At 56.9% G+C, this 12558-nt stretch overlaps 1 long non-coding RNA gene across 6 annotated transcripts in view; it reads left to right on the plus strand.

The window, feature by feature from the left end:
• The window catches only part of LOC102166684 (uncharacterized), a 411372-nt gene that overhangs the window by 26441 nt on the left and 372373 nt on the right, over window positions 1–12558 (plus strand). For 2 of the 6 annotated variants that reach the window (XR_014833426.1, XR_014833427.1), the window contains exon 1: window positions 5254–6398. The exons of 3 other annotated variants lie outside the window; for them this stretch is intronic. This is a non-coding gene — a long non-coding RNA (uncharacterized LOC102166684). Of the gene's footprint in view, window positions 1–5253; window positions 6399–6863; window positions 6986–8762; window positions 8955–10494; window positions 10698–12558 lie in introns of those variants that run through there. One more of the 6 variants, XR_014833423.1, reaches the window with a different exon arrangement.

The raw sequence follows: 12558 nt of genomic DNA on the forward strand, positions 1-12558 counted from the left end.
CTTTTCTCAGCACACCAGCCCTGGAGATGCTCTCAAGCTGAAAGCCAGGCCGTGTTCTTACTTTGCAGAGATGCCCTCCCATCTCAGTCCGCCTGGCGGCCGAACTCTCCGCGCCCCTGGCACCTGCTCTTTCCCGCCGCTCCCCGCTCTCACTGTCTCCTCACTGTGCTGGGCATCTGCTCACCTGTGCGCTTCCTCACCTGTCCCAGGCACACCCGCGGATGTGCAGCCGTCAGCGGCAGTCCCACCTCACGAACCGCCTCAGAGGAGAACCAGCAAAGCGTCCTCGTGCAGAGGCCCCTGATCTCGGGCGGGAGAGCCCCGGGCCCTCCGGGCCGAGACACCCTCTGGGCCGAGACGCCCTCCCTGGGGCGGCTGATCTGGCTCTCACTGTGAGACCTCACCTGTCCTGCTCATTAAACTTGCAACTCGTTTTGTTTGATGTTTACATGTGGAGCAGAAATTTTTAGTGAGTCAGCTAGAAGGAACCATCACTGATTTTCCTGGTAATCTCTCCGCAGGGTCTGTTGGAACCAGACGTGAAGCATTTTGAAATTGTTTTTCTTAGCCTGAAGGGCAGTAAGATCAGCCTATGATTAGTGAGAGTATCAATTCAAGAAAAAAAAATTCTGAAATTGCAGTTTCACCCGTGTGGGCAGAACCCTGCCGACAAAATTCTCATGCAAGGTGTTCATTCATTGTCAGTTCAGTACTCGCGCTAGAGCGTGTGAGCCCATTCGCTTGACACTTGGCATTTCAGGTCAGGCCAGTGATGAACTATGTGCGTGTGTGTGTGTGTGTGTGTGTGTGTGTGTGTGTGTGTGTGTGTGAGAGAGAGAGAGAGAGAGACAGACAGACACAGCAGGCTGAGGGGCGAGCTGTTCTGTGGAGGACAAAGCAGGCTGCCTTGACTGATGCAGAAAGACGCACAGGCCTTCTCTTCCGTGTCCCCAGCTCCCAGCCGGTGCTGGGTGAGAGCAGGTGCTTTAAGTTCAGGTTCAGGGTAGCAAGACACTCATGCTGCACTGGGGTGCCTTCAAGGACCTCCCACCTCCACAGGGGGTGGGCCGGGGGAGGCACCTTTTGGGCCCCCACACCTTCGTGCTGCTTCAGAACCAGCACAGCACAGAGATCAGGAGCCCGTGGATCGGCAGTGGCCGTGCGGGGGCTGTTCTGCTGCTTCGTTTTCGGCCGGAATCCCGCTGTAATGCTTTCCCTGCAAATGCCGTCTCTTCCTTGTGCCAGATTCTGGCAGGTTCTCTCTGCGAGGGAGCCGCCGGTGTTGGGTGCCTTTCCTAAAGAGCCTTTGTAAGCCAGGTTTTGTTTCTCTGGAAACTTGTCATACGTACTATTTATATTTAGATTCCAAGGTCAGTGCAGAAAGCTCGCTGGACGAGTATTGCAGCAGAAATCTGAACATTCTCAATAAGCGGGATAAAATGCTCTACTCATCCAGCGATGATACACTGAATAAGTGTCAGGCACCTCTTTTCCACAGACCTGAATCCTGGCTCCCTCCCTGCCCAGTAGCCATGGACACAGTGGCCCCAGGGCCTGGCCGTTCCCCACCTCCCCACAGAGAGGGCTGGCACCGCTGGGGGTTGGCCTCCCCTCCTCACACCTGTCCGTGTGGCCCCCACATTCTGCGCCTCTGCTGCCGCCACCCAGAGCCACCCCTCCTGGCCGGACCTCACAGCTGCCCACAGCATCTCCTGGTAGGACTCACTTTCGCTAGAGGCCAGGGCGGCCCTCTCCCCTCCAGTGGCCCTGGCATCAGTCTCAGCGCCCACCCGTTCAGTAGCTGCCCCAGAGCCCTGGCCTCATGCCCGACACCTGCTCTCTGTGTGCAGGTGCAGTGCCATTTCTGTCTCTCCTAGTGGGTCCTGAGCTGCCTCCGTTCCCTGCACTGCACCCAGGCCCCCAGCCCACCTTCCAGCGTGTATCCACCTTTGCTTCTGCACCTGCCGCTGGCACGGTGCTGGCCTCGCTTCGGTCAGCCCTCCCCACCCCTGCTCCTGCCCCGGCCTGTGCTCTCCCAGCTCTCGGAGATGCCTCCAAGGACCCCCGTGTCCTCTCGATCGTCTGGTCACGCTTCTGATGACACATGTCGTCCTTGGAGGAAGGGCCAGGCCTGCTCTCCAGCCACGTGCCCGCGCCGCTTCTGCTTCCCTGGTGCTCCGGGCTGCCCCGGCCCCGGCCGTCGGCACCTTGAACACGGCAGTCTTGTCCAGGTCAGGTCCCCCTCCGCCAGCCTGGCTGAGCATCTGTTAGATGTCCTCCCAGGAGGGTCCTCCGACCTCGCAGTAGCCGCAGCCCCCCTGTTGGTCCTTGGCGGCCCCTGGGACGTGAATTGAACGCTTGCAGGTCGTGTGCCTCCTGGTCCCCAGCCTCTGCTCCCACCCCTGCCTGGCCACTGCCTGCCCGGCACCCCTCGTCTGCTGGAAGGAGTTAGTTCAGGGTGACTCTGAGGGTCTAAAGAGAAGGCGGAGGTGAGAGAGCTCCTCGCTCCAAGATCAGATACGTTACCTGTGGCTGTTGAGGGTTAAACCACGGCCGATCCCTCGTGTGCGGTTGTTCTCGAGGCCACCGACCAGGCCCTGGGAGGAGGCGGGCCGCCAGAACAGCCAAGGACGCGGATCCAGAGACCGCACCCTCGTCGCCACAGACGTGCTGCCATGTGGCGTGACGTGATGTCAGCGACTGGGTGTGGCAGGGGGGCCTTTGGGTCCAGGGTCAGGCAGGGGGCCTGGTGGCTCTGGGTGCCCAGACTCGGCTGGGTGCCCCGGCCCTGGTGCGCGTGCCTGAGGTCAGCGGGTGTGTCCCCTGCCGTGTGCCCACGGCTGCTTCAGCCGCCCGCCCCCCCCCCGCCTGGTTTCTGAGTGTCTCCGTCAGTATTTGTCACGACTGGGCCACGTCCACCCAGAGTGACTTTTTCCTGTCGACGTTTTTAGGACTCACCGGGTGTGACCACTCTCTCAGGATTTATTGCACTTAGAAAAATAACTTTAGTTTCAGAAATCAGGGATGGGTACCAACGTATCTTGGCTTTGTCAGCCTGACAAAATGCACAACGGGAGAGGCGAGAGGTAAGTTTTATTTGGGCAAAATGAGGACCAGAGCCCGGAGGCAGCCTTCCGAGAGCTGAGAAACTGCTCCAGAGAGATGGGGGAAGGTCAGCCTAGATGGGATGCGGGTGAAGGGGGAGGTCCAGGCAGCCGGGCGCGCATTTTTGCAGAAGGTCACTGCTCGTCTCAAGGGCACTGCCGGTCATGAGGAGACATCGCCGTGAAGGACTTTAGTGGTTTTCTAGATACGAGGCGATGCAAGACCTGGGCTCACGACATCCTCTGAAAACATCTCACTATCCGAAGGCCTGTTCTGCCAGTTTTCCCAGAGCACGGAGCCCTCCCTCCCGAGCCCCTAAGCCCGGCTCCTTTCAGGGGTGCTGAGGGTCGGCAGCTGCAGTGGCTCCTGACTCAGTCCTCACGGAGGCAGGTGGCAGCACCTGTGTCCAGCTCACACTCTGTGCTCATGACCTTACTCCCCTAATTCCATCCCCCAGGAAAGGTGACCCCGCAGGTGAGGGGCATGACGTCGGCGGTAAGCACGACAGGTGTTACAGTCCAAGGGCAGCCCTGGGAGGGGTGGGCGGCCGGGGGCTCCTGGACGCCCCCCTGCCCCAACCCTGGTCCCCACACACCAGGGGCCGGTTTGGTCTCCTCTCTGCTTCCCCGCTCGTGCAGGTGGCGAAGAGGGTGGGGGACACCGTGGGGTGATAGGTCCCCACAAACAGTGGAGCTCTGATCATGGTCACGGAATCGCACAAGAAACCCCGCAGGCCGAGGCGGCCGTGGCAGCTCCACCAACAGCCTGGCCTCAGGCTCCTCTGTCTCCACTTTGCTGGAGCAGCTCACACCCTCGAGGTCAGTCCTTGTCGAAAGTAGCCCCTCGTGCTCCAGCCGCCTTGCTGCGCCCTGTAGGGAGGAAGGGAAGAGGGCGAAGCAGGCGGCCCTTTGCAGCCGAGGGAGGGCCATGCCTTCGTCAGGAGCTTGGGCCTCGTCTCCAGGGAGGGTGGAAAGGGTGCCTCTCATTCCCGGGAGCCAGGGGCCCCAGCAGAGGAGGTGCTGGCGCTGGGAGGATGGACCTGGACCGGCCTTCTTTGTGTCACAGCATTCAGAGGGTGGCTGTGGGTCCCGCATTGAAGGTGGCGGTGGGGAGCGTGAAGGCGTCTACACGTCCAGCCAGGTTTACAAGATTGTGCACTGGGAGTGGGGGCCGGTGGCCAAGGGTGTGGAGGAGTTCCGCTTGGCTGGTGGGCACCGACGGTGGTGGTGTCCAGGCCTGGCCTCCCTGAGTCCCCTCTTCAGCATCGTCAACATATGTCCCATTGTCCCTTTGTTTTTAATAATTAGGAAAAACATACTCCTGGGAGTTCCCTGGTGGCCTAGGAGGTTAAGGACCTGGCATTGTCACCTCTGTGGCACGGGTTCAGTTCCTGGCCCGGGTGCCACTAAAGAAAAAAGGGAAGAAAGACCCACTCTTGCTGTTTGACCCGGTAGTTCAGAGACCAGTCTTCAGCTACTGACTTAAATCAGAGTCACTCGTGAGTCCTGCTTTTTGGAAGTAATTTTGCTGCATAATTGGATGGATACAAAGATGGGCAGCCTTGAAAGGGTGAATTCACTGTTTAACAGAGTTGGCATACTCCACGAGTTGGCAGTAACATTGTTTCATACTGGGAAACTATTACTCACTGCTGAAAAACAACAGCAGAATTTCCGTACATTTTTATGAATGAGTATAGCATTGGCACATTTTTTTTTTTAAACCCTTTTTTTGGGTTTAAACTTCTGTTGAATTGGGTTGTTTGTCTCCGTGGTGGTTTGTAGATTCTGGGTCTCAAGCCCTTAGGAGACATAGGATTGCAAATACTTCCTCCCATTCCTCGGGCTGCCTCTCACCCCCTCTGACAGTCTCCTTGAGGCACAGGAGTGACATGTGCTACCTCGAAGGCTTCGACTAATAGGAGCCTTTCTGGGAAATGCAACTCATTTGTAAAGTAGAATTCCCTCCTTGGCTGGCTTCCTGGCGCATTCCAGAATGAAGATCGGCCTCCCGAAGGGCATACTCCCCGAGTTGGCAGTAACGTTGTTTCATACTGGGAAACTATTACTCACTGTGTGCTCAAAAACAGCAGCAGAATTTCCCTACGTTTTTATGAGTGAGTATAACATTGGCACTTTTTTTTTTTAGCGTTTCCTGGCTTCATCTTGCCATCTTACTCTGGAGTCTAGTTACAATGAGGAACCCCCGTCTGAGCCCAAGGGAGCCCAGCTTCGCTCTCTCAACATCTCTTCCACCACTTCCCGGGGGCTAAGTGGAAATTCACTCCAGACAGCAGTTCTGCCCCATCAGGGCACAGCTCGCGTCTGGGCCAGAACTTCATCTCTTCATTGCAGAAAGTTAAGGAAATCATTGCTCAGCCAGGGAGCAAAGATTGGCTCTGCAGTTGCTCTTTTATGGAGCTGTTAACGCAGAGACACCATTACTTAAATGTAATTTTTAGTATTACAATTAAAGACTGATTTGATTTTATGAGATCATGCATTTTTATTTTATGGACGTTTTTGTAGTTAAATTCAATTTAAAAGATTGTATTTAAAGTAAGGTATAAGCACGGAGCGTATTAAAGTTATGTAAGCCTGCTTTTGGCGCTGTGATAGCAAAGCTTCCAGCACTGGATTACTCTGGTAGCGCCACATGTTTCCTGCTACAACTACGTACTAGCTCAGGAGAAACGAACTTGGCTTCCTCTGTTTGTGACAGCCCCAAATCTGTCAAGCCTCACGAAGCTCACTGTCAGTTTTCTGCAGGAAAGAAACACTCCTCTCCTTTCAGCCGACTCTCCGAGGAAGGACTTCCATGGACCCAGGTGCTCTTTCGTTGGGATTTCACTCTCTGTGCGACACGGAGCTGTGCCCGTGGGGACCAGCCCTCCCAGGGCTGAGGCCAGCTGATGACCCGGTGCGATTTTTGAAGGCTTCGTTTCTGATGGCAGAAAAGCACGTCAGCGTATTTGCACGGAATAGATTAAGCTGCTGGGAACCACGTCCCCTTCAACCGGACTGACGTGGGACCAAGAAGGGGCTTTGTCCTTGTCACCTGGCCTGTCCTAGGTCACCGGGACAAGCAAGGGAAGCGGCGGACCCTCTTTTAAGCCCCGCGTCGCAAAAATGCGTGAAATGAGCCCAGACTGAATTAGATCCTTCCTCCCACATATTTTGGCTGAAAGGTCGCTCTTCCTTCTCTCACTCGTGTTTCCTGGGCGCGAAACCTGGTTTCTCCGCCATCGAATTAGCAGAGGAGCAAAGGTTACTCAGATCTTGGCGCTTTGACGAGTAAGTCCTGCTGGCTGAGTGGGCCCCGTGTCCGGCCAGCGACCGTCCCTCTCACTGTCAGCACCGCCGACCGGAGGGAGCTGGTCCTGCTCGTGCCCGGAGGCTGCTGGGGGCTGCTGGGGGGGGGGGGGCTGCCAGGGGTCAGGGCGGGGGGCTGCCAGGGGTCTGGGGGGCTGCTGGGGAGCTGGGCCCCGGAAAGAGCCTGTCCTCAAGTCACTCACTTGCCCAGAGCCCACAGCTGTGGTCACTTGGGCCTCACTTTTTAGAAAGAAAGGAGGGGAAAGGAAGAAAGAACTCGGGTTTCCCAGGGCCCGCCCTTTGTGGGGTCTCTGGTCCTGAGAAGGGGGTGAAAAGCCCAAAGGACTTAATTCTAAAGAAGGAGAAGCGGAGCAGGGACTGATGGGAAAATGGGGTGACCCGGCCGGAAGGTGGCCAGGCTGCCCGTTGGTTGTTTTACTTTCAAAGGACGAGCCCTGCCCTTGATGCTGCCGAGTCAGGGAAGCAGCAGAGCCGGGGGCCGGGGGGCGGTGGACACAGAGCTGCTTCTCCGTTCAGGGCACGGTGTTTTCAGGAGGAACCTCCAGCAAGTGAGTAAAGCTGGGGAGTTGGGTTGTTAGCTGCCAGAAGCTGGGGTTCACCAAAAAGACTTTAAAGTGATGACAAGGGGGTGTCCTGGCGCCCAGTTTGACCCAGGGCACTGACATTTCTCGTGGGCATCTCAGAGAAATGCAGGTGCGTCGTGAGGCAGAGGCTTCAGGCGGGGAGTCAGGTGGGGAGTCATGGGGTTTCCACGGGAACGGACTGTACACTCGGGCCGCCTGCGCCCCAAGGCGGCCAGGACCCTGCAGGCGGAGCTGGCGCCAAGACCTTGGCGACCGCACACGTGGCAGCTGGGAGCCCCTGGAAGCTCCCCGTCTTGTTGTGTCATGCTTCCAGGGGTCCGAGTTCAGGCTCCTTGGTCCTGGCACAGGCGCATCTGTCCTGGATTCACAGGGTGGCCGTGGGTCGCACTCCTGGCGCGGGGCTGGGGGCGCCACGGGGCTCGTCAGCACCCTCCCCTTTCCTGTACCGGGCCTCCCGCGGGTGATTCCCTGCCCTGCCCTTCTCGCCCTTTGCCCAATTGACAGCAGAGGGGCGGCCACCTTGGCTGATGGGGATTTTGCAGTGTTCTCACTACTGATTCTGTGACCCCGATCGGCTGCCCCGTCAGAGGTGACAGTGATTCCATCTTGACAGCCTCTGGCTGGGAGGTGTGATGGCTGAGAGGGAGGACAGGGCCACCAGCGCTGGTGGCAGCACGGGCCTGGCCCTTCCGTTGGCCGTGGCCGCGTGACGGGGGCTAAGCTGGGAATTGAAGCAGGGGTGCGTCTGCTCGCGGTCTGGCCCTGAAGCTGGGGCAGCCTTTGAACTCTCCACCTCTGCCCCCGATGCTGCCCAAGAGAGCCCCCCACTGCCACAGACTGAGGATGCCAAGTGCCCCTCCCCGGGGGCAGCGGAAGGAGAAACACAGGTTGTCTGTGTCCAGCGCAGAACGTCAGGGGCCGCCGGTTACCCGTGTAACCGCACACAAAACACTCGCCCAAAACACTGTCCTTCCTTTGCGTCTTCTCCTGGTGTCACCAAGGTCCCCGCCTGCTCCCTCCTTCAGGACCATCGTGGGACGCCCCTGAGACCATGGTCCGGAAGCCACTGTTCGCCCGTGTATAGTGTTCCTTGTTAATGACCGTGGACTCCCGTCCATCAACCCTGGGCCGGAGAACGGGTGACCCCTCAGTGTCACCTCCCCTCCCACGGCCAGGCCAGCTCCAAAGCCTGCGTGTTGGTTTCTCTTAACCGTTTCTTTGAGATGATTTAGGCTTAAGAAGACTCTCGAAAGGCTGCAGGGCTGCCGCGTACCTCTCCCCAGGCTTCCTCTCGGGTCAGCATCTGACCATCCCGGGATCAACGCGCTGAGAAGGCACCGCCCAAACTGCCAGCTGCCCGGTGGTCCAGCTGCACACGCTCCTGGATTTCGCTGGGTCCGAAGCAGCGAGAAGAAAGGGTTAGGCCAATGGGGAGTTTGGGTTATAGACGCGACATTGGGTCTGTGCACCCGAGGGACAGCCGCCTGCCTTCGTGTCACTACCCAGACGGCTGAGTGCGGCGGGCACCCTCTCATATTTCTCGGGGTGAGTGTCGAGCTCCCGGAATGTGGTCTCGGGGCGACCCCCTGATGGTCCTGAAGGAGGGAGCAGGCGGGGACCTTGGTGACACCAGGAGAAGAAGCAAAGGAAGGACAATGTTTTGCGAGTTTATACAAAGTCAGCGTGTTGCATAGATGGTGCAGCTCGCCTGCTGCTTCTCAGCCACAGTCTCTGACCGCAGGGAACCGACTCACGTGGTGTATCGTCTGCCTGGCCCATCCCACTGCTGCCAGCACCGAATAAACCACCAGCGGCTGGGACGTCACCATCCCCCCTTGCTGGACGTCACCATCCCCCCTTGCTGGCGTCCAGAAGGCTCGGTGCCCCCTACAGGGCGAGGGTCTGCAGGCCAGGGCTGGAGCCGCCTCTCTAGGTGAGTGGGGAGCTCTGCTTCACGGTGGCTGCCTGTCTTGGTCCCTCTCTTTGGCTCTGTGTGTCCACGTGGAAGGTTGCACACACAGGGTCGGCCAGAGAAGAGCTGTCCTTCAGTGTCCTGGGCACCTGGAAGGCGGGGCCCCGGACAGAGGGGGGCGCAAGCCTTGGTCTCCTAGTCAGCTCGTGCTCGGGACCGAGACCACAGACGGGGCGGCGCAGCGGCCGGAGCCTCGCCCTCCCACCGTCGGAGGCTGGAACCAGGGCCCAGGTGCCGGCTGGGCGGCTTCCCGCCGGCCTCTGCTCTGGGCGATTCCTGGTATTTCTCCCTCTTCTTACAAGGCCACCTGTCCTGTTGGGTCAGCCCCCCACCCCCTGCCCCATAACCCCATTTAAAGGCTCAGCTCTAAACACAGCCGCACTTGAGGTTATGGCTTCCCCGGGTGAGTCTGGGGGCCCAGGTTGGTAACCGCCTACTTTGACTGTGAGGATCTGGAGATGGGACCGTGTGGCCTGCTCACCCTCAGGCTCGAAGGAGGGCAGGAGTCCCGTGCCTACTCCCGTGGGCCTTTTTTTCACTGAGGACTTGGGAGCGGGGGGACAGCCCGGGGTCAGGAGCGACGTTGGTTAGACTGCGGACCACACAGAGAGCTGCCAGACTCGCAGCCCCGGCATTTTCCCCTCCCGGGGAAGCAGCCCAGCAGCAGGGCACGTGCGCCCTGGGCCTGGCCCTGCCCCAGGCCAGCAGCCCAATTCCGCCTGGTTTTGTCACCTAGGCGCTAGTCATCCCTGCTCCGGGGCGGCCGGTCCGGCCCCCGAGGACCCTCTTCCCCGGGCTGCTGATGGCTGGCCTCTGGCTGCGACCTGGGCCTTCCCCAGCGTGTGCCGGAGGGATCTCTGCCCATGACGCACGGGCCGCAGGCCTGCCCTCACTCATCTAACCTCGTTTAACCTCACCCATCACCCTGGAGGCCCCATCTCCAAATCCAGCCACACGGGGGTCGGGCCCAATGTGTAAATTCTGGGAGGACACAGGCATTTGATCCATATCACCTTCTTCTCCTTAGGATTTACAAGCTTAAGTCATGACAACTCATTCATTAAAATTAAAAAAACCTTTGCCCGGGAGTTCCCGTCGTGGCGCAGTGGTTAACGAATCCGACTAGGAACCATGAGGTTGCGGGTTCGGTCCCTGCCCTTGCTCAGTGGGTTAACGATCCGGCGTTGCTGTGAGCTGTGGTGTAGGTTGCAGACGCGGCTGGGATCCCGCGTTGCTGTGGCTCTGGCGTAGGCCGGTGGCTACAGCTCTGATTAGACCCCTAGCCTGGGAACCTCCATATGCTGCGGGAGCGGCCCAAGAAATAGCAACAACAACAAACAAACAAACAAAAAAACCTTTGCCCTTAGCTTATGAGTCGTTTTCTCGCACGTGCCCGTACGCCCAAGTGTTCTCCTTCAGGCACCATGGGAGCTGTTTCTCCAGGGTTCGGGTGTGGATTACATTCATCTCACTTGGTTCCAAATGTGTACCTTCTTTTCAGGGTGACACCTGTGGTTCCCGCTCCCTCCCCCACCAGCATCCAGCGGTGTGCGTGTAACTGCCGGGTGAAGTGTTGCATTTAAACACGGCGCCTTGGAAACGTCGTAGCACCGCTGCCTGGGTTCAGAGCCCAGCTCCGTCGTTTATTAGCTCTTTGACGGTGGGAGAAGCACCTGATTTCCTCAGTTCCTGCAACTGGTCTGTGTGCGTGCACTGTGTGTGTTGTGTGTGTGTGGTGTGTGAGTGTCTGTATGTGGTATGTAAGTGGGTGGTGTGTGCTGTGTGTTGTATGTGTATGATGTGTGAGTGCTGGTGTGTGTTGTATGTATTTGGTGTGTCGTGTGTGTGTGTTTGTATGTGGTGTGTTGTTTTTATGTGGTGTGTTGTTTGTATGTGGTGTATGTTGTATGTACGTGGTGTGTGGTGTGTGTGGTGTGTGTGTTGTATGTATGGTGTGTGAGCTGTGTGTGTTGTATATATGTGACGTGTTGTATGTGTGTGGTATGTGAGCGTATGTATGTGGTGTGTGAGTGGGTGGCATGTATTGTGTGTTATATGTATGTGGTGTATTGTATGAATGTGGTGTGTGTTGCTTGTAGTGTGTGTTGCATGTATGTGGTATGTTGTGTGTATGTTTGTATGTGGTGTGTGTTGTATGGTGTGCGAGTGGGTGGTGTGTGTTATGTGTATGTGGCGTGTGTTGGACATGTGTGTTGTATGTATGTCGTGTGCATGTGGTATGTGTTACATGTATGTGGTGTGTGTTGTATGTATGTGGTGTGCGTTGTGAGTGGGTGGTGCGTGTAGTTTGGAACCCCCATGTGGCATGTTGCCATCTTGGCATCTCTGGAGGCAGGACGCAGGTGCCATGGCTGTGGTCTCAGTGTGCAGGGTTTCCTGGAGCCTGGCTCCCTGTGGCAGGCATGTTCGCACTAGCCCTTCCGCACTGCAGATATGCCTCCCGTGTCTTACGGACGGTCTCACCTCCCTACACCCTGCAGAGATGGCAGCATCCTGGCCCTGGTGGCCCCCGGAGGTTCTGGGTCCAGCCCCTGCTGGGTCCGAGCTCCCCGCTCCAGGCTCAGACCACACGTCTGGAGGCCAGGTCCCCATCTCTGGTACCCGGGGCTTTGTCTTACCAAGTTCTGGCCCACGATGTCCTCCTCTGCTTTTCCTTTTTGCTCTTGGTCGCTGGGGTTGTGTTCTTCCTGTTGTGTTCAGCTATGTGTTTGTCTTGTGTTATATCTTTAAGTAGTTCTCCCTGTGATTTAGTGGGACATGTCCTGTTCCATTGCTCCCCACCCCCAGATTCCTGGAAAGGCTGCCATCAGGGCATGGCGTTTGTTTTATTAAGTAGAGGCCACCATGCCAGTGGCCTGGGGTGAGTGAGTCTTGGTGGGAAAAGAAACAGTTCTTAGCATTCACCTCATCCTTGCTTTTCCCCAGCGACACTTCAGCTTCCCTCCTCCTCCATGGGGGTGACTGGCCAGTCCCCCTCAGGGACCATGCAGGGCTCTCCCAGTCAAGGGCTTTGGCCACCGAAACTTGGCCCACATGTCATTTGTCTGAATCCAAAAATTCCAGTGCCCACATCCAGGAACCCTTTTCATGCGATCCCTCTGCTGTCTTTCATAAGTTGATTAAACTGAAAATCCATCAAGGAACCACTATTTTTTTTGCAGCGTATGTTCATGAGACATTTCAGGGGTTCTTTGGGAAGATGTAGGTAACTATATAGAATGCATCTGTTGAACAATCTCAAAAAAAGTATTGGGGCGTTTGAAACTACTCACATTCTCTTCTGTTTTGTTGAATTTCATAAAACACTTCAATTATAAGAACGAAGCAAGTATCTTGTGCTTTTGGCTGACTGCCTGGAATTGTTTTAAATTGGATCTTATAAATATTCCATAAAGTCCTGTGTAATGGGACTGCTTTTTCCTGGCAGTCAGCCTGTGTGGATGGCATCGTAAACATTGATGCTATTTTTTGCAAAACTTGACAAAAACATTTTAGGCTTTGGTAGTTTTGTTAATAAATTACTCAGCACTGAAACCATATATTA

Source organism: Sus scrofa, chromosome 18 (assembly GCF_054392235.1).
Source record: "Sus scrofa isolate SSC_HxYL_T2T_F1_AM1 chromosome 18, Sscrofa_HxYL_maternal_Yorkshire_Landrace_v2.0, whole genome shotgun sequence".
NCBI classification, from domain to species: domain Eukaryota; kingdom Metazoa; phylum Chordata; class Mammalia; order Artiodactyla; family Suidae; genus Sus; species Sus scrofa.